The sequence below is a fragment of the Oncorhynchus masou genome, unplaced genomic scaffold (assembly GCF_036934945.1).
Source record: "Oncorhynchus masou masou isolate Uvic2021 unplaced genomic scaffold, UVic_Omas_1.1 unplaced_scaffold_2104, whole genome shotgun sequence".
In the NCBI taxonomy this organism is placed as follows: Eukaryota; Metazoa; Chordata; class Actinopteri; order Salmoniformes; family Salmonidae; genus Oncorhynchus; species Oncorhynchus masou.
Genome location: NW_027008583.1, coordinates 61618 through 87504, shown reverse-complemented (window position 1 = coordinate 87504; position 25887 = coordinate 61618). Strand labels below are relative to the sequence as shown.

Sequence of the window (25887 nt, the reverse complement as noted above, 5' to 3'; positions counted from 1 at the left end):
GGCGGCAGGGTAGCCTAGTGGTTAGAGCATTGGACTAGCAACCGGAAGGTTGCAAGCTCAAACCCCCGAGCTGACAGTTTACAAATCAGTCATTCTGCCCCTGAACAGGCAGTTAACCCACTGTTCCCAGGCCGTCACTGAAAATAAGAATTTGTTCTTAACTGACTTGACGAGATAAATAAAGGTAAAAAATAATTACAAATGTAACACTTTGTATTCAGGCCAAGAAGTTAATTGCTTTGCTACATTTTTTGCCGTATTACTTGTTTTTTTATTTAACCTTTATATAACCTTTATTTAACGAGGTCATTTAGGAGCAAATTCTTATTTACAATGATGGCCTACCAAAAGGCAAAAGGCCTGCTGGGACGGGGCTGGGATTAAAATAAATACAATATAAATAGGACAAAACACACATCACAACGAGAGAGAGAGACAACACAACACCACACCACATAGAGAATTTAGTGCCTTGTTGCGAACAAGGATGCATGTTTTGGAATCTTTTTTTATTTTTTTTTATGTACGGGCCTCCTTTTATTCTGTCAATTAGGTCAGGATTGTTTAGTAACTAAAATGTTGATCCACCCGTTAAACTGTTTATGAAGTCACCATTGGCCTCATGCTGAAATCCCTAAGTGGTTTCCTTCCTCTCCGGCAACTGAGTTAGGAAGGACGCCTGTGTCTTTGTAGTGACTCTGTATTGATACACCATCCAAAATATAATGAATAACTTCACCATAATATAAGGGGTATTCAATGTCTGCTTTTTATATTTTTACCCATCTACCAATCGGTGCCCTTCTTTGTGAGGCATTGGAAAACCTCCCTGGTCTTTGTGGTTGAATCTGGGTTTGAAATTCACTGCTCGACTGAGGAACCTTACAGATAATGAGGTAGTCATTCAAAACTCATGTTAAACACTTATTGCACACAGAGTGAGTCCGTGCAACTTATGTGACTTGTTAAGCACTTTTTTTTAAAATTCTGAACTTATTTAGGCTTGCCATTACAAAGGTGTTGAATAATTATTAACTCAAGACATTTCAGCTTTTAATTTTTAATGAATTTGTAAACATTTCTAAAAAAACATAATTCCACTTTGACATAATGTGTGTAGGTCAGTGATGATCTCTCGATTTAAATTCAGGCTGTTACACAACAAAATGTGGCTAAGGTCAAGGGGCATAAATACTTTTCTGAAGGCACTGTAGCTAACTAGCAAGCAACGAACCAAAACATTGTTTGTAAAATTAGCTTTTAGTGTCCTGGCTTGCTGGGTTGACATTTCCTGAATTTTTAAACAGATGGGTTTATTGGTGTTGAAATAGACTGCCGTTTGGAGCACCGGGCTGCTGTTTTGGGTTTATTTGTTGTCATAACGATGACAACAAGTTTGACGTCGGACGACAATAGAATGTTGTCGCTACGTTATTTGTCGACAGACATGTCAATAGACGACTGTAAACCAGCCTTTGCTGTAGATATTAATCAATTATGTTAAAGTCATCTGGTTTGAAGTGAAACTCTAGTGGATGAGTGTGGTGTCTGTCCATCCATCTAAACCCAGGCTGCAGGAACGTCACGATCCATCTAATCCCAGGCTACAGGAACGTCACGATCCATCTCAACCCAGGCTACAGGAACGTCACGATCCATCTAAACCCAGGCTACAGGAATGTCACGATCCATCTAAACCCAGGCTACAGGAACGTCACGATCCATCTCAACCCAGGCTACAGGAACGTCACGATCCATCTCAACCCAGGCTACAGGAACGTCACGATCCATCTAAACCTAGGCTACAGGAACGTCACGATCCATCTAAACCCAGGCTACAGGAACGTCACGATCCATCTCAACCAGGGCCCCCACAAGGGCTTGTGCAGTCCATCTAAACCCAGGCTACAGGAGCGATCACGATCCATCTAAACCCAGGCTACAGGGCGTCACGATCCATCTAACCCAGGCCACAGGAGCGTCCACGATCCGTCCATCTAAACCAGGCTACAGGAACGTCACGATCCATCGAAGCCCAGGCTACAGGAACGTCCACGATCCATCTAAACCCAGGCTACAGGAGCGTCACGATCCATCTAAACCCAGGCTACAGGAGCGTCACGAATCCCTCCGAAACAGGCTGGAACGTCACGATCCATCTCAACCCAGGCCACAGGAACGTCACGATCCATCTAAACCCAGGCTACAGGAGCGTCACGATCCATCTAAACCCAGGCCACAGAAACGTCGATCCATCTAAACCCAGGCTACAGGAACGTCACGATCCATCCCCAAGCCCAGGCTACAGGAGCGTCCACGATCCATCTAAACCCAGGCTACAGGAGCGTCCGCGATCCGTCTAAACCCAGGCTACAGGAACGTCCACGATCCATCTAAACCCAGGCTACAGGAACGTCACGATCCATCTAAACCCAGGCTACAGGAGCGTCACGATCCATCTCAAGCCAGGCTACAGGAACGTCACGATCCATCCTAAACCCAGGCTACAGGAGCGTCCGCGATCCATCTAAGCCCAGGCTACAGGGAACGTCACGATCCATCCTAAACCCAGGCCACAGGAACGTCCACGATCCATCTCAACCCAGGCTACAGGAGCATCACGTCTCTCAGCAGGCTACAGGAACGTCCGTCCATCTAAACCCAGGCTACAGGAGCGTCCACGATCCATCTAAACCCAGGCTACAGGAGTCGTCCATCTCAGCCCAGAGCTACAGGAACGTCCATCCATCTAAGCCCAGGCTACAGGAACGTCATCCGTCCATCTAAACCCAGGCTACAGGAGCGTCACGATCCATCTAAACCCAGGGCTACAGGAACGTCACGATCCGTCCATCTAAACCCAGGCTACAGGAACGTCACGATCCATCTAAACCCAGGCTACAGGAACGTCCATCCATCTAAACCCAGGCTACAGGAACGTCACGATCCATCTAAACCCAGGCTACAGGAACGTCACGATCCCTCCATTGAAACCCAGGCTACAGGAGCGTCACGATCCATCTAAACCCAGGCTACAGGAACGTCACGATCCATCTAAACCCAGGCTACAGGAACGTCCACGATCCATCTAAACCCCAGGCCACAGGAACGTCCACGATCCGTCATCTAAACCCAGGCTGCAAGGGCGTCCGATCATCTAAACCAGGCTGCAGAGGCGATCACGATCCATCTAAACCCAGGCTACAGGAACGTCACAATCCGTCCATCTAAGCCCAGGCTACAGGAACGTCCACGATCCCTCGAAACCCAGGCTACAGGAACGTCACGATCCATCTAAACCCAGGCCACAGGAACGTCACGATCCGTCCATCTAAACCAAGGCTACAGGAACGTCACGATCCATCTAAACCCAGGCTACAGGAACGTCACGATCCATCTAAGATCCGTCCATCTAAACCCAGGCTACAGGAACGTCCACGATCCCTCCATCTAAACCCAGGCTACAGGAGCGTCCGATCCGTCCATCTCAACCCAGGCTACAGGAACGTCCACGATCATCTAAACCCAGGCTACAGGAACGTCACGATCCATCTAAACCCAGGCTACAGGAGCGTCGATCCCTCCATCTAAAAACCCAGGCCACAGGAACGTCACGATCCGTCCATCGAAACCCAGGCTACAGGAGCGTCACGATCCATCTAAACCCAGGCTACAGGAACGTCCACGATCCATCTAAACCCAGGCTACAGGAACGTCACATCCATCCTGAACCCATACAGGAACGTCCATCCATCTCAAACCCAGGCTACAGGAACGTCCACGATCCCTCTAAACCCAGGCTACAGGAACGTCACGATCCATCTAAACCCAGGCTACAGGAACGTCACGATCCATCTAAGCCAGGCTACAGGAGTCACGATCCATCTCAACCCAGGCTACAGGAACGTCCACGATCCATCTAAACCCAGGCTACAGGAACGTCCACGATCCATCTAAACCCAGGCTACAGGAGCGTCCACGATCCATCTAAACCCAGGCTACAGGAGCGTCCACGATCCATCTCAACCCAGGCTACAGGAACGTCACGATCCATCTAAACCCAGGCTACACACAGGAGCGTCCGCGATCCATCTAAACCCAGGCTACAGGAGCGTCCGCGATCCATCTAAACCCAGGCCACAGGAACGTCACGATCCATCTAAACCCAGGCTACAGGAGCCCAGTCCAAGATCCTGCTCCATCTAAACCCAGGCTACAGGAACGTCACGATCCATCTAAGCCCAGGCTACAGGAACGTCCTGCGATCCATCTAAACCAGATCCATCCATCTAAACCCAGGCTACAGGAGCGTCCACGATCCATCTAAGCCCAGGCTACAGGAACGTCCACGATCCATCTAAACCCAGGCTGCAGGAACGTCACCCTCCATCTAAACCCAGGCTACAGGAACGTCACGATCCATCTAAACCCAGGCTGCAGGAACGTCACGATCCGTCTAAACCCAGGCTACAGGAACGTCCACGATCCATCTAAACCCAGGCTACAGGAACGTCACGATCCGTCCATCTAAACCCAGGCTACAGGAGCGTCCACGATCCATCTAAACCCAGGCTACAGGAGCGTCCACGATCCCTCCATCTAAACCCAGGCTACAGGCTATCCATCTAAACCCAGGCTACAGGAACGTCACGATCCGTCCATCTAAACCAGGCTACAGGAACGTCCACGATCCATCTAAACCCAGGCTACAGGAACGTCATGATCCATCTAAACCCAGGCTACAGGAACGTCACGATCCATCTAAACCCAGGCTACAGGAGCGTCACGATCCGTCCATCTAAACCCAGGCTACAGGAACGCACGATCCCTCCATCTAAACCCAGGCTACAGGAACGCCCGATCCCTCCATCTAAACCCAGGCTACAGGAACGTCCGATCCATCTAAACCCAGGCTACAGGAACGTCACAATCCCCAGTCCATCTAAACCCAGGCTACAGGAACGTCACGATCCATCTAAACCCAGGCTACAGGAACGTCACGATCCATCTAAACCCAGGCTACAGGAGCGTCCACGATCCGTCCATCTAAACCCAGGCTACAGGAACATCAACATCCATCTAAACCCAGGCTCAGGAACGTCTCCATCTAAACCCAGGCTACAGGAACGTCACGATCCATCTAAACCCAGGCTACAGGAACGTCACGATCCGTCTAAACCCAGGCTACAGGAACGTCACGATCCATCTAAACCCAGGCTACAGGAACGTCCCCGATCCATCTAAACCCAGGCTACAGGAACGTCACGGTCCATCTAAACCCAGGCTACAGGAACGTCACGATCCGTCCATCTAAACCCAGGCTACAGGAACGTCACGATCCATCTAAACCCAGGCCACAGGAACGTCACGATCCATCTAAACCCAGGCTACAGGAACGTCACGATCCATCTAAACCCAGGCTACAGGAACGTCACAATCCGTCCATCTAAACCCAGGCTACAGGAACGTCACGGTCCATCTAAACCCAGGCTCAAGGTGAACGTCCCATCTAAACCCAGGCTACAGGAACGTCCAATCCGTCCATCTAAACCCAGGCTACAGGAACGTCACGATCCATCTAAACCCAGGCTACAGGAACGTCCACGATCCATCTAAACCCAGGCTACAGGAACGTCACGGTCCATCTAAACCCAGGCTACAGGAACGTCACGATCCATCTAAACCCAGGCTACAGGAACGTCCACGATCCATCTAAACCCAGGCTACAGGAACGTCACGATCCATCTAAACCCAGGCTACAGGAACGTCACGATCCATCTAAACCCAGGCTACAGGAGCGTCACGATCCATCTAAACCCAGGCTACAGGAACGTCACGATCCATCTAAGCCCAGGCTACAGAACGTCCACGATCCATCTAAACCCAGGCTACAGGAACGTCACGATCCATCTAAACCCAGGCTACAGGAACGTCACGATCCATCTAAACCCAGGCTACAGGAACGTCACGATCCATCTAAACCCAGGCTACAGGAACGTCACGATCCATCTAAACCCGGGCTACAGGAACGGGCTAGATCCGTCCATCTAAACCAGGCTACAGGAACGTCACGATCCCTCCATCTAATCCCAGGCTACAGGAACGTCACGATCCATCTAAACCCAGGCTACAGGAACGTCACGATCCATCTAAACCCAGGCTACAGGAACGTCACGGTCCCTCCATCTAAACCCAGGCTACAGGAACGTCCACGATCCGTCCATCTAAACCCAGGCTACAGGAACGTCACGATCCATCTAAACCCAGGCTACAGGAACGTCACGATCCGTCCATCTAAACCCAGGCTACAGGAACGTCACGATCCCTCCATCTAAACCCAGCCTACAGGAACGTCACGATCCATCTAAACCCAGGCTACAGGAACGTCACGATCCATCTAAACCCAGGCTACAGGAACGTCACGATCCTTCCATCTAAACCCAGGCTACAGGAACGTCACGATCCATCTAAACCCAGGCTACAGGAACGTCACGATCCATCTAAACCCAGGCTACAGGAACGTCACGATCCATCTAAACCCAGGCTACAGGAACGTCACGATCCATCTAAACCCAGGCTACAGGAACGTCACGATCCATCTAAACCCAGGCTACAGGAACGTCACGATCCATCTAAACCCAGGCTACAGGAACGTCACGATCCATCTAAACCCAGGCTACAGGAACGTCACGATCCTCCATCTAAACCCAGGCTACAGGAACGTCACGATCCATCTAACCCAGGCCACAGGAACGTCACGATCCATCTAAACCCAGGCTACAGGAACGTCACGATCCATCTAAACCCAGGCTACAGGAACGTCACGATCCATCTAAACCCAGGCTACAGGAACGCTCACGATCCCTCCATCTAAACCAGGGCTACAGGAACGTCATGACCTCATAAGAAGTCAACAATAAACATCCACACAGACCAATGTATAGATGCACGAGAAGTGTTCTGAAAATGAAACTGTTTGCTCAATTCTACATCAGCAAAGACATTAGCCTAAATATTACAATGCTTAATCTGTCACTTTAGTGCTTCACTCCTATGTCACATGACCAAAATGCATGAAAAGAAGCCTTCATGAACAATCTACCAACCCCTGCCTTCTTCATGCCATCCCCCTGTCATCCTCCCTTCTTCCCCAAGCTTTGCTGATGCTGCTTCTGTGTGGTTCTCAGTCCTGATCCTGGAGAGGTAGAATTCCGGTGCTGGTTTTCATTCCTACATGGCTAACAGGCTAACCATAATAACCCCATCTAATACTAACAGTGATGCTAATTCAGGATCCTAATGCTAACGTGTTGCCTTTCTCTATGCCTTTCTACCTGGTGGGCACTTCATTACTAAACGTCTGGACCTGTCTGCTGTTTACCTATTCAGAACAGTAATATCAAAGTTTCTCTTGTTAACTTAACACATTGTGGCCACAAAAATTATTGGATGAAGTCCGTAAGATTAAATTATAAATTGATATGGTATAGACATACAAACAGGTGATCTAATTTTGATTGACTGTAGGACTTCTGTTAACTCAAGGCCTAATTCTTAAACCAATATTGCCCAAACTCTGTATGTCTACTTAGATACGTCTGTGGCCTGACCTGACCACTGGTTTGGTTTTGTCCTTAATGAAGGGCTGAGATGGAGTGAAGCCAGCACGGCCCGACGGGTCTGGGCCCAGGGCTCGGTGGTCTCGGCCAGGGGCTCTGTGGTCTTGGCCAGGGGGTTGGGCCAGAACCTGGGCCAGAACCTGGGCTCTGGACCCGCCAGGGGTGGGGACAGAGACGTCACAGGGATGGTGGGAAACGCCGCTACGGGCGCCACGGCCGCGGCCACTGCCTCTACTACCTGGGGCAGACAGAGAGAGCTGCTGATGCACCTCCTCCCATGGTACACTGCTGCCGCACAGCCAGGTAACGGCCAGGTAACAGCCAGGTAACAGCCAGGTAACAGCAAGCCCCTGCCCACCTATGCCCATAACAGGCAATCACTCTTACAGGGCTCAACCCTCCTCCCTCTCTCCTCAGTTCTGTCTGTGGCTGTTCAGGAAACGAGGCAGGTGATGTTTTTACTAGTCAGGTTTTTTAGGCCACGTTCCAACTCTGAGTTCCATTACCAAAGTCGAAAGTAAAAATGAAATAAATAAAAAAAGACACTGCAGCACTCAGTGACCCCTGTCTGTCTGACACATCCTGTCATCACATAGCCTGCATGCCTGTCTGTGTCCACGTTGTGTCCCACTGTCAGTCCGAGGGATGTCATGTATCCTAAAAGTCCAAATCCTTATTAAAATACTACAGTCATGTGATTGAACCATCACTTATTTCTCATAACTAATAGTTACAATGGGTTACTTTCTCTTGATGTTTAAACTTCCTCCACCACTCCCTCCCTCTCTCACTCCCTCTCGCTCACCTTCCTCCTTCTCTAACTCCCTCCCTCCCCTCTCACCTTCCTGTCTCTCACCTCCCCTCTTTCCTTCCCTTTCTCTCGTCTCCCTCCCTTCCCTTTCTCTCCTTCCCTTTCTCTCGTCTCCTTCCCTTTCTCTCGTCTCCCTCCCTTCCCTTTCTCTCGTCTCCCTCCCTTCCCTTTCTCTCGTCTCCCTTCCCTTTCTCTCGTCTCCCTTCCCTTTCTCTCGTCTCCCTTCCCTTTCTCTCGTCCCTTTCTCTCGTCTCCTCCCTTCCCTTTCTCTCGTCTCCTTCCCTTTCTCTCGCCCCCTTCCCCTTTCTCGCGCCTCCTTCCCTTTCTCTCGCCTCCTTCCCTTTCTCTCGTCTCCTTCCCTTTCTCGCCTCCTTCCCTTTCTCTCGTCTCCTTCCCTTTCTCTCGTCCCCTTCCTTTCTCTCGTCCCCTTCCCTTTCTCTCTCGTCCCCTTCCCTTTCTCTCGTCCCCTTCCCTTTCTCGTCCCCTTCCCTTTCTCTCGTCCCCTTCCCTTTCTCTCGTCTCCTTCCCTTTCTCTCGTCTCCTCCCCCTCTCATTACGTCCCATGTAGGTGCTACCCTGTCGATGCGCTCCTGGTGAAGGAGGAGCCTGATTGGAGGACGGGGGTCAGCCCTGGGGAGAGGGGCGGGGTGGCGGGCGGTCCTCTGAGGCTGCGGAGGGGAAGCAGGTTCACCTGGAGGAAGGAGTGCCAGTCAATCATGGAGAGGTGAGCCAATCAAAGTGCAGTACTTTCCAGTTGACCAGCCAACTGTCTGCTTACGTAGAAAGAGCTTTATGAATACATTTGATTGATTGATTGATTATCTATGTTGACCCGTGCCTGGAAGAAAATCACTCTCAGAGAGCGACAGCTATTTAATCAAATAAAGTCGAGTTTGCTAGACAGCTAGTTTGCAGTCTTTCCGGCTTCAGTTTGAAGTGATTGTGTTACTGTAGCTGTGTTGTGTTACTGTAGCTGTGTTGTGTTACTGTAGCTGTGTTGTCGGCTAGCTCCTCTCAACGACAGTGTCCTGACGAGAGAGCACATTTTCTACGCCGGGTGAAATGAATGTCACTAGAAAACAGCTAAAACAAACGCAGCTACCGTCATTCTGTCTGCATTGTTCGACGTGACTGAGTTAGCCGTAGTTGGTTGGCTAGCAAGCAAGGGATGAGAATGTTGCCAGCCAGTATGTCAATGGAACATTCAGAGCGAACGACTGGGTCTCGTCCATAGATACAGAACAAAAAAACTGGGTCACGTCCATAGATATAGAACCAATAGACTGAATGACTGGGTCGGGTCCATAGATACAGAACAAAAAGACTGAACGACTGGGTCTCGTCCATAGATACAGAACAAAAAGACTGAACGACTGGGTCTCGTCCATAGATACAGAACAAAAAGACTGAACGACTGGGTCGCGTCCAGATACAGAACAAAAAGACTGAACGACTGGGTCGCGTCCATAGATACAGAACAAAAAGACTGAACGACTGGGTCTCGTCCATAGATACAGAACAAAAAGACTGAACGACTGGGTCTCGTCCATAGATACAGAACAAAAAGACGGAACGACTGGGTCGGGTCCATAGATACAGAACCAATAGACTGAACGACTGGGTCGCGTCCATAGATACAGAACAAAAAGACTGAACGACTGGGTCGGGTCCATAGATACAGAACAAAGACGGAACGACTGGGTCGGGTCCATAGATACAGAACAAAAAGACTGAACGACTGGGTCGGGTCCATAGATACAGAACAAAAAGACTGAACGACTGGGTCGGGTCCATAGATACAGAACAAAAAGACTGAACGACTGGGTCTCGTCCATAGATACAGAACAAAAAAACTGGGTCGCGTCCATAGATATAGAACCAATAGACTGAATGACTGGGTCGGGTCCATAGATACAGAACAAAAGACTGAACGACTGGGTCGGGTCCATAGATACAGAACAAAAAAACTGGGTCGCGTCCATAGATATAGAACCAATAGACTGAATGACTGGGTCGGGTCCATAGATACAGAACAAAAAGACTGAATGACTGGGTCGGGTCCATAGATACAGAACAAAAAGACTGAATGACTGGGTCTCGTCCATAGATACAGAACGAAAAGACTGAATGACTGGGTCGGGTCCATAGATACAGAACAAAAAGACTGAACGACTGGGAAGGGTCCATAGATACAGAACCAATAGACTGAATGACTGGGTCTCGTCCATAGATACAGAACGAAAAGACTGAATGACTGGGTCGGGTCCATAGATACAGAACAAAAAGACTGAACGACTGGGAAGGGTCCATAGATACAGAACAAAAAGACTGAATGACTGGGTCTCGTCCATAGATACAGAACAAAAAGACTGAATGACTGGGTCTCGTCCATAGATACAGAACAAAAAGACTGAATGACTGGGTCTCGTCCATAGATACAGAACAAAAAGACTGAATGACTGGGTCGCGTCTCTGGCAACCAAACCAATAGAACGAACGACCAGCCAGCTTGGGCAGCAACCCTAGATTTGTGTTGGGACTTGAAATGGTATGAATAAATTAATCAAAATATATTTTTTTAATGAAAATATGTCAATCATTATCTGAATATGTTGGTAATCTGTTGTATAAAAGTGATAATGACCTTGAAGCCGGTGTTTAGAGGATACTGCCACCTGTAAGCTCTCGTCGGCTGGCCCTCGATACATATTAATCGCCAGACCCACTGGCTCCAGGTCATCTATAAGTCTATGCTAGGTAAAGCTCCACCTTATCTCAGTTCATTGGTCACGATAACAACACCAACTCGTAGCACACGTTCCAGCAGGTATATCTCACTGGTCATCCCCAAAGCCAACACCTCATTTGGCCGCCTTTCCTTCCAGTTCTCTGCTGCCAGTGACTGGAACAAACTTTATTTCCCTCAACAACTTTAAACATCAACTATCTGAGCAGCTAATCGATCGCTGCAGCTGTACATAGTCCATCTGTAAATAGCCCCCAAAATGTAAAAATATTGGCACGTTTGCCGGCCCGAGACAATATATCCATTATTTAGGCAGCTGTCTTCTTCTCTGGCATTATCACTTAAATAATCTACTGTCATTTATTTAGGCAGCTGTCTTCTTCTCTGGCATTATCACTTAAATAATCTACTGTCATTTATTTAGGCAGCTGTCTTCTCTGGCATTATCACTTAAATAATCTACTGTCATTTATTTAGGCAGCTGTCTTCTTCTCAGGCATTATCACTTAAATAATCCACTGTCATTTATTTAGGCAGCTGTCTTCTTCTCTGGCATTATCACTTAAATAATCTACTGTCATTTATTTAGTCAGCTGTCTTCTTCTCTGGCATTATCACTTAAATAATATACTGTCATTTATTTAGGCAGCTGTCTTCTTCTCAGGCATTATCACTTAAATAATCCACTGTCATTTATTTAGGCAGCTGTCTTCTTCTCTGGCATTATCACTTAAATAATCTACTGTCATTTATTTAGGCAGCTGTCTTCTTCTCAGGCATTATCACTTAAATAATCTACTGTCATTTATTTAGGCAGCTGTCTTCTTCTCAGGCATTATCACTTAAATAATCCACTGTCATTTATTTAGGCAGCTGTCTTCTTCTCAGGCATTATCACTTAAATAATCCACTGTCATTTATTTAGGCAGCTGTCTTCTTCTCTGGCATTATCACTTAAATAATCTACTGTCATTTATTTAGGCAGCTGTCTTCTTCTCAGGCATTATCACTTAAATAATCTACTGTCATTTATTTAGGCAGCTGTCTTGTTTACTATAGAATGGTTGAAGTGTTATTATTTTAACATGTTTTTATGTTTCGTTTGACAAGATTCATGTTCATTTGGACATTTTGTTTTAAAACATTTCACATGGTTCTCATTTATTTTCCTGTGTATCCCGGGGTTGAAAACAACAGACATCTGAAACAGTTGACATGGGAAATAATCACATTGCTTTACTGGCTTTGTAGGTTTTAATTTTTTTAACATACATTTATTACATGTTAACTTTTACTTACAAAGATATTACAAGCATTTCGCTACACTCGCATTAACATCTGCTAACCATGTGTATGTGACCAATGACATCTGCTAACCATGTGTATGTGACCAATGACATCTGCTAACCATGTGTATGTGACCAATAACATCTGCTAACCATGTGTATGTGACCAATAACATCTGCTAACCATGTGCATGTGACCAATAACATCTGCTAACCATGTGCATGTGACCAATAACATCTGCTAACCATGTGCGTGTGACCAATAACATCTGCTATCCATGTGCGTGTGACCAATAACATCGGCTAACCATGTGTATGTGACCAATAACATCTGCTAACCATGTGTATGTAACCAATAACATCTGCTAACCATGTGTATGGGACCAATAACATCTGCTAACCATGTGACCGATAACATCTGCTAACCATGTGACCGATAACATCTGCTAACCATGTGACCGATAACATCTGCTAACCATGTGTATGTGACCGATAACATCTGCTAACCATGTGTATGTGACCAATAACATCTGCTAACCATGTGACCAATAACATCTGCTAACCATGTGTATGTGACCAATAACATTTTGATTTGATATTTGATGAATAAAGGTGCTATTTTGTATATTTGTTATGATACAGATTTGTATCGTAGGTGAAATATTGCTTAATTGCATATATTGCAAGACAATATTAGTCAACCATTATTGAGTGGAATGGGTAAGAAGGCTAATACCTCAACTTCCTGGGACAAGATGGATCTAGTGTATCAAAATATGTTTTTTTTTAAATATAAATACTCCTCCCTTTTGGAACATAAATACTCCTCTGGGAACACATTGTACACACAATATTGTATGTGTTTTATGACTTCTGCCCAAATATTAAATTCAAGGAATACGAATCCGTGTCAACATAGATATCACAGTATTCGGACATGGGGGGGGGGGGGGGTGCTGAGATTCCTGTTAATTTGTTACAAATGCATGTCGGGAGACCGATCCAGAACTGGTTTTAATCACAATTACTGCAGTAGTCAACAAACTTTTTCCCTGGAGAGAGCTATGGGGTGTCCAGGCTTTTGTTCTACCCCTACACTAATTATAAGTGGTTGAGTCTATTGACGTTAGTGGTGGGTGATGTCATGACGAGATGCCTTTTATGACATATCTGATTTAGAAACTGGAATCCTTTTGTAACGGATTTCTAACTGATAAAAAGCCAAGTGCCATCCTAAGTACAAGAATGATCTTTTGTTGCACTGTTTCCCCCTGAATGCGGTCGACTCTTGCTTCCTGTGACGTTTCTAAGCAGAGGTCACTCTCAGTAATGAGAACACAACAGGCACGTCGACCAGCCACACCGTCACATAGCTCTATGGGTTACGCAATGCCACTGCAGTGCTGCTTCTCTTTATGGGCTAGTTTACACTCCCAGTCCCGCTGAAGGGCGATACTGTAGGTTAGTGTGATGGAGGAAGTCGGAGGGGGTGTAAGTGCTCCTGCTGTTTATTTGTAAAGGGAAGTTTTTATTATTCAGACAGGGAAAAGAGGAAGATGGAGGGTGGATTAAGTGGTGCAATAAATCTTTGTTTATTTAAAATGAGATTTGTTTTTATTTATTGCCTAGAAACGGAGAGAGTGTAAACAGTGCTGAATGTAATCCACCTAATGTGTCCCATTAATCTACCGTACTACTTCAATGAGAGTGTCTGATTGGTTAGCAATGCAGTCAGGGATGTTTTTTAAGCACATACAGATTTGTAACCTATTCAAATTGTACATAAAAAAAAAAAAAAAAAAATTGTTTTGCAAGATGTGACATCATAGGAAATAGATGATGTAGTACACAATTTTCAGTGACCCGTTTTAGATCGTGAGCACTACTTTCAGAACTACTGGCTGAAACGATACACACCCTGGAGCATCACTTTAATAGCAGTGGGTGAGGCTAATCTAGCTGGATGTTTTCTCCTTCCTTCCTCCATTCAAAGTGATGCTCCAGTAGCTTTGTAGCGCCGCCACTAGCTTTGTAGCATTTCGGCCACTAGCTTTGTAGTGTTTCGGCCAGTAGCTTTGTAGCGTTTCGGCCAGTAGATTTGTAGCGTTTCGGCCAGTGGCTTTGTAGCGTTTCGCCAGTGGCTTTGTAGCGTTTCGCCAGTGGCTTTGTAGCTGCCGGCCAGTGGCTTTGTAGCGTTTCGGCCAGTGGCTTTGTAGCGTTTCGCCAGTAACTTTGTAGCGTTTCGCCAGTAGCTTTGTAGCGTTCGCCAGTGGATTTGTAGCGTTTCGCCAGTGGCTTTGTAGCGTTTCGCCAGTGGCTTTGTAGCTTTCGCCAGTGTCTTTGTAGCGTTGCGGCCAGTGGCTTTGTAGCGTTGCGCCAGTGGCTTTGTAGCGTTTCGCCAGTGGCTTTGTAGCTGCCGCCAGTGGCTTTGTAGCGTTTCGGCCAGTGGCTTTGTAGCTGCCGCCAGTGGCTTTGTAGCGTTTCGCCAGTGGCTTTGTAGCGTTTCGCCAGTGGCTTTGTAGCTGCCGCCAGTGGCTTTGTAGCGCCGCCGCCAGTGGCTTTGTAGCGTTTCGCCAGTGGCTTTGTAGCGTTTCGGGCAGTGGCTTTGTAGCGTTTCGCCAGTGGCTTTGTAGCGTTTCGGGCAGTGGCTTTGTAGCGTTTCGCCAGTGGCTTTGTAGCGTTTCGCCAGTGGCTTTGTAGCGTTCGGCCAGTGGCTTTGTAGCGTTTCGCCAGTGGCTTTGTAGCGTTTCGGCCAGTGGCTTTGTAGCGTTTCGGCCAGTGGCTTTGTAGCGTTTCGGCCAGTGGCTTTGTAGCGTTTCGGCCAGTGGCTTTGTAGCGTTTCGGCCAGTGGCTTTGTAGCGTTTTCGCCAGTAGCTTTGTAGCATTTCGGCCAGTAGTAGCTTCTGATTGGTTAATGCCATGGGTGGTGGGTTGTCTAACACTGTTCTTATTGGCTGGTTGTTGTGTCTGTCAGTTTCTTCATGGAGAACCAGTACCCTGATGAAGCGAAGAGAGAGGAGATCGCTAACGCCTGCAACTCAGTCATCCAGAAACCTGGTCAGTTTGGTTCAAGCACAGCCCACCCAAACACCTGTAACCAATGTCTTTATTCTTAACCCAATTATCACGAATTCACATCTACCTTTTTCTTATGCCCCTTTTTAAACAACTTGTTATTTTAATACCAATTAAGTCCTATGTTCAAAAAAGGCTCACCAAATTTCACCTATTCACTTGTCCATCTCTCCTCTGTCACTATTACCCAGGATGCAAGCTGTCCGAGTTTGAGCGTGTCACGGCTCTGAAAGTGTACAACTGGTTCGCCAACCGCCGGAAGGAGATGAAGAGACGGGCTAATATAGGTGAGAATCTCTCATACCAAAACACCCCCTATCCCTAACACCCAGGCACATTGGATACACCCAGGCACATTGGATACACCCAGGCACATTGGATACACCCAGGCACATTGGATACACCCAGGCACATTGGATACACCCAGGCACATTCTGGTAGACCTGAAAGCATTGGATAGGTATCGGCACTATGATAAGAGTTCAACGTTCGATATTCCAGCTAGCCTAACAATGGCTATTTTCAGATGTAGGACATGTAGCTGCGGGTAGAGGGGCCGCGCGGCTGCCGGGTAGAGGGGCGCGCGCGGCTGCCGGTAGAGGGGCCGCGCGGCTGCCGGGTAGAGGGCCGCGCGCGGCTGCCGGTAGAGGAGCCGCGCGCAGCTTGACACTGTAGTGGATAAAGGACAGCATTTCTCTTTCCCTGTTTGTACCCTTTTTGTCTGCTTTCTTTCTCCTCCTTCCTTTTCCCTCTCGCCTTCTCCCCGTCAGAGGCAGCCATCTTGGAGAGTCATGGTATCGAGGTTCCAAGCCCGAGCTGTCAATCCAACGGGAGGAGTTGGAACCACAGGACTTCACAGAGCAAGTGAATCAACGATTCGTAGAGCAGGTGAATCAATGATTCATAGAGCAGGTGAATCAATGATTCATAGAGCTGGTGAATCAATGATTCATAGAGCAGGTGAATCAATGATTCATAGAGCTGGTGAATCAATGATTCATAGAGCAGGTGAGTCAGTGAATCAACAATTCAGTCAGGGATTTTAATACCAAACCACTTATCATTGAACTTGTACAATAAACTGCAACATGATGGCCAAATTATTTTGTCTATCCACACCAGACATAGAGGTTAAAATACCAAAACCAACAGTGAACCAACTATATTAATTTGGGGACAGGTCAAAACACCATTTGAAACATTTATGGACACTTAGCTAGCTTGCATTACAGCTACCGACTGGACTGGAGTGTGGACCTCAGTTCATCTTTCAATCACCCACGTGGGTATATGCTCCTAAAAACCAATGAGATGGGAGAGGCGGGACTTGTAGTATGCGCGTGTGAGCTGTTTGGATGAAATGATTGAGTAACATGTATGTTTACATTTTATTTTGCGGGACATGTAATGCGGACTGTCTGGTCAGCGTGAGACCAATAATATCTCATCTTTTTCCTTTTCCAGGAAGAGATATCTTCCAGGAAGGACCTTGATCTGCAAGACACCTCCTCATTGGCTGTCGTCGAGGTCCTTCCCCCTCCAAGCCCCACCCTCAGGTTCTGGAACAGAAAGCTGACGAATCGAAGAGAGAGACAGTGGACGAGGAGTGACCAATGGGAGAGCGTGAATTTGAATATATAACGGCATATTAAAAAATATATATATTAATAATAGATGCTCTGAATGTCTTCAGGGGTTATGACAAGTCAGTGCGTTAATTATTGAAAAGGGTGCTATAGTTCTCGGTGCCTCTAGTGGTAGGGAGGCCACTGTGTCTATACAGTAATCATGCTTTGTAGTAATGTCAATATTTATCTCTATCTCTCCATGTAGTGCATTCCAAGACGGTCTTAAACGAAAGACGACTCCTTATAGAGAATAGGGGTCTAAGTGGTTAAATCCTCTAGCAGCTCAACAGCCTTTTAACGTTTTCTTTGCTACTATACTTTTTAATTATTTTTTTTTATTTTTTAAAGGTTTTGACGAGTGGTTGCAAAATAATGGACTGGAATGGGAACTGAATGTTTTGAACCTGCAGGTCAGGTGTGTTTTGATGATGAGGTGAAGACGGGTGTGTATGGTCGAGGCGAGTTGGAACTTTTGGTGTGACGATATGTGTTTCCGATAATATCAGCCTTCTCTGCTAGCTTGAATGTCTTTGACCCGATCTTAGTAAACTTGTTAGACTTTGGGATCAATCAATCAAGTAGTCCGGGTCAGTGTTGTTAAGAGTCCAACCCTGAGGGACAAATGGAATCTCAGGTAAACCCAAAGATGGTGGATGATGGCGAATCATCACGTGTTTCTCTCTCTCTCTCTCTCTCTCTAATAAGCTTCGTTCAAAAGGAATGTTTCATATATGTTGACTGTTTCTACGACAACAACAAAAAAAAGCATCTGTATCTGTATTCTGTCTTCATCGTAATGTCAGCAAGCCAAACGAACACGGCGTTTTCATTCATTACGCTTCCTTATGGTCGTCTTTCCTCAACAAATGTTAATTGATCAAATGAACATTTTAAATGATGCATAAGTAGCAAAACTAATAATAATGAGTTACTGATGTCCCTTTTCTCTTATCGACATGAACCACTCGTCTGCCGAACCCATCGAGAAGCTACTGAAAAGTCTAGTCTGGTTTGGGTTTTAAAAATAGAAATCTTCTAGGTCACTTATTATTATTATTATTATTATTATTAAAGTTGTTAATCATGACTTGTAAAATGTATCTGTGTTATAAGCAGCACCTTCCTCTAGAATAAGCTCATTATATATGTACTGAGTGACTGAAAGATCCTTTCATGTTCATTCCTTTTAGTTCAGATAGTTCCGAGAAGAAGAACTTAATGTGCTTTCATGTTCATTCCTTTTAGTTCAGATAGTTCCGAGAAGAAGAACTTAATGTGCTTTCATGTTCATTGGATGTCAGCTGTGTGCTCCTGGTCATTAAAAAATAAGATTGCTAGCTGATAATGTTACAAGCATGACTATAAATGAACATGAAAGCCTCTGGTTTTAAATGTAAATGGACAGTGTTTGGGGAGCACTTTATTTCACATGTGTATTTTACAGTTCTCCCCTAGCCCAAGGTCTTGCTGCTTGTCATTATACTCACAGGGTTGAATCGTAACTTTTGATACACATACCGAACTCTGTGACCTCTGCCTAAATCATGCATTGAAGTCAATGGGAGAGAGATGCCTGAATATGCAAGTAAAGTGCACAGACCGACCACAAGTCCAGGACTCACTTAAAAGTCAAAAGTCCCATTGAGACTTCCCTGGTTAAATGAAGGATAAACGAATAAAAAGTTAGGATTCAGCCCTAAGATCAGGGGTGTCAAACTCATTCCATGGAGGACCGAGTGCAGTGTTTCCCAAACTTGGTTTTTGGGACTCCAAGGGGTGCGTGTGTTGGTTTTTGGGACTCCAAGGGGTGCGTGTGTTGGTTTTTGGGACTCCAAGGGGTGCGTGTGTTGGTTTTTGCTCAAACGCTACACAGCCGATTCAAATCATCTTTAGTAGGGGAGTTTCTTACTAAAACCTAGACAACCAGGTGAGGGGAGTTCCTTACTAAAACCTAGACAACCAGGTGAGGGGAGTTCCTTACTGAGACCTAGACAACCAGGTGAGAGGAGTTTCTTACTAAAACCTAGACAACCAGGTGAGGGGAGTTCCTTACTGAGACCTGGACAACCAGGTGAGACCTAGACAACCAGGTGAGGGGAGTTCCTTACTGAGACCTGGACAACCAGGTGAGACCAAGACAACCAGGTGAGGGGAGTTCCTTACTGAGACCTGGACAACCAGGTGAGGGGAGTTCCTTACTGAGACCTAGACAACCAGGTGAGGGGAGTTCCTTATTAAGACCTGGACAACCAGTAGAGGGGAGTTCCTTACTGAGACCTAGACAACCAGGTGAGGGGAGTTCCTTACTGAGACCTAGACAACCAGGTGAGGGGAGTTCCTTACTGAGACCTAGACAACCAGGTGAGGGGAGGTCCTTACTGAGACCTGGACAACCAAGTGAGACCTAGACAACCAGGTGAGGGGAGTTCCTTACTAATCAGTGACCTTAATTCCTCAATCAAGTACAAGGTAGGCGCGGTTAAAAACACAGCCACTCGGCCCTCCGTGGAATCAGTTTGACACCTGTGCCCTACCTAGATGGTCATGAAATGCACCAAGCCGCATTCCCACGGGTCGATCCACCCTAGTTGGGGCCACCACCATTTTACCTCCTAATGACAAAGCTATGCCACGGTTGGGACGAGCGGTGAGGTAGACCTGCTCATATAGGAACCAGTAAACATACAGCTTATGTTACCTAACTTACCCCCCCGTTATGGCACATACCACTGTTTAGGTCAGCTTGGTATAGCCAATTGTAGTGATTTGAGGGGGTTAGCCCCAACCCGGATTCAAGCACAGGTCCAACCACTGTCAACCCAACACCGTTACGCCAAGAGATGGTACAACTTTGAAGAGGTCGCTAAGCGTTGGTTGCTACAATATCCATAGTAACTCTAGCCGAGTAGATGACCTCAATATCTACAGTAACTCTAGTCAAGTAGGTGACCTCAATATCTACAGTAACTCAAGCCAAGTAGCTGACCTCAATATCTACAGTTACTCTAGTCAAGTAGCTGACCTCCAATATCTACAGTAACTCTAGCCAAGTAGGTGATCTCAATATCTACAGTAACTCTAGTCAAGTAGCTGACCTCAATATCTACAGTAACTCTAGCCAAGTAGCTGACCTCAATATCTACAGTAACTCTAGCCAAGTAGCTGACCTCAATATCTACAGTAACTCTAGTCAAGTAACTGACCTCCAATATCTACAGTAACTCTAGCCAAGTAGGTGACCTCAATATCTACAGTTACTCTAGCCAAGTAGCTGACCTCAATATCTACAGTAACTCTAGCCAAGTAGGTGACCTCAATATCTACAGTAACTCTAGCCAAGTAGGTGACCTCAATATCTACAGTAACTCTAGCCAAGTAGCTGACCTCAATATCTACAGTAACTCTAGCCAAGTAGCTGACCTCAATATCTACAGTAACTCTAGCCAAGTAGCTGACCTCAAATCGGGGTTTGTGTCATGACAGTAGGCTGTTAAGTCAGTAGTCGTACACATGACTAGTTATGACTGTCTAAAACACCTGTTATTGTTATAATAGCGCTATGTAGACCGGATTATAAGAGGGTTGGTGTTAGGGTTGCACAATTCCAATAACTTTTCCTGTATTTTCCAGAAATCCTGGTTGGAAATGTGAGGTATAATTGGGCAATCCTCCCAACTGGGATTTCAGGGAAAGTAAATCATACTGCTAACCCAGTCCAACTGAGTAGGATGGGGTTGAAGTTGACTAGAGAATGATCTGAAGTCAGTTTAGTCATCTTCCCTAATGGTTAAGGTTTTGACTTGTCTCTAGGCAGACGAGTTGCCTCCCACATTAACAGTGTTGCCCCAGGTCTGGGATTTTCCGAGACTTACAGTTTTGTTTGATAGAGAGGAATCTGATCCTAGATCTTTGGTTAAGGGCAACTTCTACCTCAGGCTCTCAGTACGGACAGACAGGACCCCTAAAGCTGCATGCTGTCGCAGACTAAAGCACTTCTTCTCTCTGCTTTTACCTGACAAAAATAAATAAAACATATATATATATAAAAACAAACTTTTTAGTGTTGTTTGGTTTCATCAGACTGACCTTGTAAGGTCATTTTTATATGAAGTACCATGTGAATATCAATGCAGTATAACTCCTGTGTCGGTAAACATTGTTACCATAGTTACCATTATTATATCATTAGGTGTCAAACTCATTCCTTGGAGAGCAGAGTGTCGTCAGGTTTGAACTCCTCACTTGTACTTGATTGATCACTTACGGTCACTGATTAGTGAGGACAGTTTCCCCAAACTCGGTCCTCGGGAACATCAGGAGCCGCATGTTGTTGTTTTTGCTCTAACGCCACACAGCTGATTCAAATGATCGAAGCTTGATGATTAGCTGATTATTTGAATCAGCTGTGTCGTAAAAAGGCAAAAAAAAAACAAATGTGCACTCCTTGAGTTTTAGAAACCCCTGATTTAAGAACAACCCTGGTCTACAGGGAATGAGTTGGACAACCCTGGTCAAGACTCTAAGGAATGAGTTGGACAACCCTGGTGTAGACTCTAGGGAATGAGTTGGACAACCCTGGTGTAGACTCTAGGGAATGAGTTGGACAACCCTGGTGTAGACTAGGGAATGAGTTGGACAACCCTGATCTAGACTCTAGGGAATGAATTGGACAGCCCAGGTCTAGACTCTAGGGAATGAATTGGACAACCCTGCTCTAGACTCTAGGGAATGAGTTGGACAGATCAGGTCTACTCTAGAGAATGAATTGGACAACCCCGGTCTAGACTCTAGGGAATGACTTGGACAACCCTGGTCTAGACTCTAGGGAATGAATTGGACAACCCTAGTCTAGACTCTAAGGAATGAATTGAACAACCCTGGTCTAGACTCTAGGGAATGAATTTGACGACCATGGTCGAGACACTAGGAATAAATTGGACAACCCTGGTCTAGAATCTAGGGAATGAGTTGGACAACCCTGGTCTAGACACAAGGGAAAGAGTTGGACAGCTCTGGTCTAGACTCTAGGGAATGAGTTGGACAGATCAGGTCTACTCTAGAGAATGAATTGGACAACCCCGGTCTAGACTCTAGGAATGAGTTGGACAACCCTGGTCTAGACTCTAGGGAATGAGCTGGACAACCATGGTCTAGACTCTAGGGAATGAATTGGATAACCCTAGTCTAGACTCTAATGAATGAGTTGGACAACCCTGGTCTAGACTCTAGGGCATGAATTTGACAACCATGGTCGAGACACAAGGGAAAGAGTTGGACAACCCTGGTCTATAATCTAGGGAATGAGTTGGACAACCCTGGTCTAGACACAAGGGAAAGAGTTGGACAACCCTGATCTAGACTCTAGGGAATGAATTGGACAACCCTGATCTAGACTCTAGGGAATGAATTGGACAGCCCTGGTCTAGACTCTAGGGAATGAGTTGGACAACCCAGGTCTAGACTCTAGGGAATGAATTGGACAACCCTGGTCTAGACTCTAGGGAATGAATTAAACAGCTCTGGTCTAGAATCTAGGGAATGAGTTGGACAGATCAGGTCTACTCTAGAGAATGAATTGGACAACCCCGGTCTAGACTCTAGGGAATGAGTTGGACAACCCTGGTCTAGAATCTAGGGAATGAATTGGACAACCCTGGTCGAGACTCCAGGAATGAATTGGACAACCCTGGTCTAGACTCTAGGGAATGAATTGGACAACCCTGGTCTAGACTCTAGGGAGTAAATTGGACAACCCTGGTCTAGAATCTAGGGAATGAATTGGACAACCCTGGTCTAGACTCTAGGGAGTAAATTGGACAACCCTGGTCTAGAATCTAGGGAATGAGTTGGACAACCCTGGTCTAGACTCGAGGAAAGAGTTAGACATGCCTGGTCTAGACTCTAGGGAATTAATTAAACAGCTCTGGTCTAGAATCTAGGGAATGAGTTGGACAGATCAGGTCTACTCTAGAGAATGAATTGGACAATCCTGGTCTAGACTCTGGGGAATGAATTGGACAACCCTGGTCTCAACTCTAGGGAATGAATTAAACAGCTCTGGTCTAGGCTCTAGGGAATGAGTTGGACAACCCTGGTCTAGACTCTCGGGAATAAGTTGAACAACCCTGGTCTAGACTCTAGGGAATGAGTTGGACAACCCAGGTCTAGACTCTAGGGAATGAGTTGGACAACCCTGGTCTTGACTCTAGGGAATGAATTAAACAGCTCTGGTCTAGGCTCTAGGGAATGAGTTGGACAACCCTGGTCTAGGTCTAGACATCCAGGAACAGTTTGGTGATGAGCAATGCCTTTTCCAGCATGATGGAGCACCTTGCCATAAAGCAAAAGTGATAACTAAGTGGCTCAGGAACAAAACATTGATATTATGGGTCCACGGTCAGAAAACTCCACAGACCTCCAATCCCATTGAGAACTTGTGGTCAATCCTCAAGAGGCGGGTGGACAAACAAAACCCCACAAATTTTGACAAACTGACCAAGCATTGATCATGCAAGAATAGGCTGCCATCATTCAGGATGTGGCCCAGAAGTTAATTGGACAGCATGCCAGGGTGGATTGTCTTGAAAAGAAGGGTCAACACTGCAAATATTGACTCTTTGCATCAACTTCATGTAATTGTCAATAAAAGCCTTTGACACTTATGAAATGCTTGTAATTATACTTCAGTATTCCATAGTAACATCTGACAAAAATATCTAAAGACACTGAAGCAGCAGACTTTGAAAATTCATACTTGTGTCATTCTCAAAATATTTGGCCACGACTGTACATGATGTCATCTGTATTGATGCGGGAGGAACAGGTGAACCCATGACTACATGATGTCATCTGTATTGATGCGGGAGGAACAGGTGAACCCATGACTACATGATGTCATCTGTATTGATGCGGGAGGATCAGGTGAACCCATGACTACATGATGTCATCTGTATTGATGCGGGAGGAACAGGTGAACCCATGACTACATGATGTCATCTGTATTGATGCGGGAGGATCAGGTGAACCCATGACTACATGATGTCATCTGTATTGATGTGGGTTTAAGGGACGGTGAAGTTGACACGTTAGCTATTGGAACATTTTGTGGGTGGGGGGGGGGGTACATTACAGATTCGTATTCAATTTGGGCAAAAGATATACTACAACATGTCCAATATGGAATGCACAATGTGTTCCCAGAGGAGTATTTATTTAAACAAATATTTTGATACACTAGATCCATCTTGTCCCAGGAATTTGAGGCATTAGCCTTCTTACCCATTCCACTGAATAATGGTTGACTAATATTGTCTTGCCTGTAATTAAGCAATATTTACAATTAAGAAATATTTCACCTATGATACAAAACCCGTATCATAACAAATATACACATGGTACCTTTATTCATTAAATATCTTCGTACATGGAAGTTAATATACAAAAAAGGTCCAAAATGTATGTACAAAGCCAGTAAAGCAATGTGATTATTTCCCATGTCAACTGTTTCAGATGTCTGTTGTTTTCAACCCCAGGATACACAGGAAAATAAATGAGAACCATGTGAAATGTTTAAAACAAAATGTCCAAATGAACATGAATCTTGTCAAAGAAACATAAAAACATGTTAAGCTAAAATAATAACACTTCAACCATTCTATAGTAAACAAGACAGCTGCCTAAATAAACAGTAGATTATTTAAGTGATAATGCCTGAGAAGAAGATAAATAAATAAATGACAGTATATTATTTAAGTGATAATGCCGGAGAAGACAGCTGCCTAAATAAATGACAGTAGATTATTTAAGTGATAATGCCAGAGAAGAAGACAGCTGCCTAAATAAATGACAGTAGATTATTTAAGTGATAATGCCTGAGAAGAAGACAGCTGCCTAAATAAATGACAGTAGATTATTTAAGTGATAATGCCAGAGAAGAAGACTGCTCTCTCTTCGTCCGCCCACGTGTTCTCGCACACCCCGAGAGCTTCTGGTCAGCGGGGTGGTGGCACCGGGATCCTCATCTCTCCCAAGTGGTCATTCTCTCTTTCTCCCCTTACCCATCTGTCTATCGCCTCCTTTGAATTCCATGCTGTCACAGTTACCAGCCCTTTCAAGCTTAACATCCTTATCATTTATCGCCCTCCAGGTTCCCTCGGAGAGTTCATCAATGAGCTTGATGCCTTGATTAGCTCCTTTCCTGAGGACGGCTCACCTCTCACAGTCCTGGGGCGACTTTAACCTCCCCACGTCTACCTTTGACTCATTCCTCTCTGCCTCCTTCTTTCCACTCCTCTCCTCTTTTGACCTCACCCTCTCACCTTCCCCCCTACTCACAAGGCAGGCAATACGCTCGACCTCATCTTTACTAGATGCTGTTCTTCCACTAACCTCATTGCAACTCCCCTCCAAGTCTCCGACCACTACCTTGTATCCTTTTCCCTCTCGCTCTCATCCAACACTTCCCACACTGCCCCTACTCGGATGGTATCGCGCCGTCCCAACCTTCGCTCTCTCTCCCCCGCTACTCTCTCCTCTTCCATCCTATCATCTCTTCCCTCTGCTCATACCTTCTCCAACCTATCTCCTGATTCTGCCTCCTCAACCCTCCTCTCTTCCCTTTCTGCATCCTTTGACTCTCTATGTCCCCTATCCTCCAGGCCGGCTCGGTCCTCCCCTCCCGCTCCGTGGCTCGACGACTCATTGCGAGATCACAGAACAGAGC

The 25887-nt window shown here is 45.9% G+C and overlaps 1 pseudogene; it reads left to right on the top strand.

The window, feature by feature from the left end:
* Nucleotides 1-7740: 7740 nt before the first annotated feature.
* Nucleotides 7741-18252, top strand: LOC135532907 (homeobox-containing protein 1-like; annotated as a pseudogene).
* Nucleotides 18253-25887: the final 7635 nt, after the last annotated feature.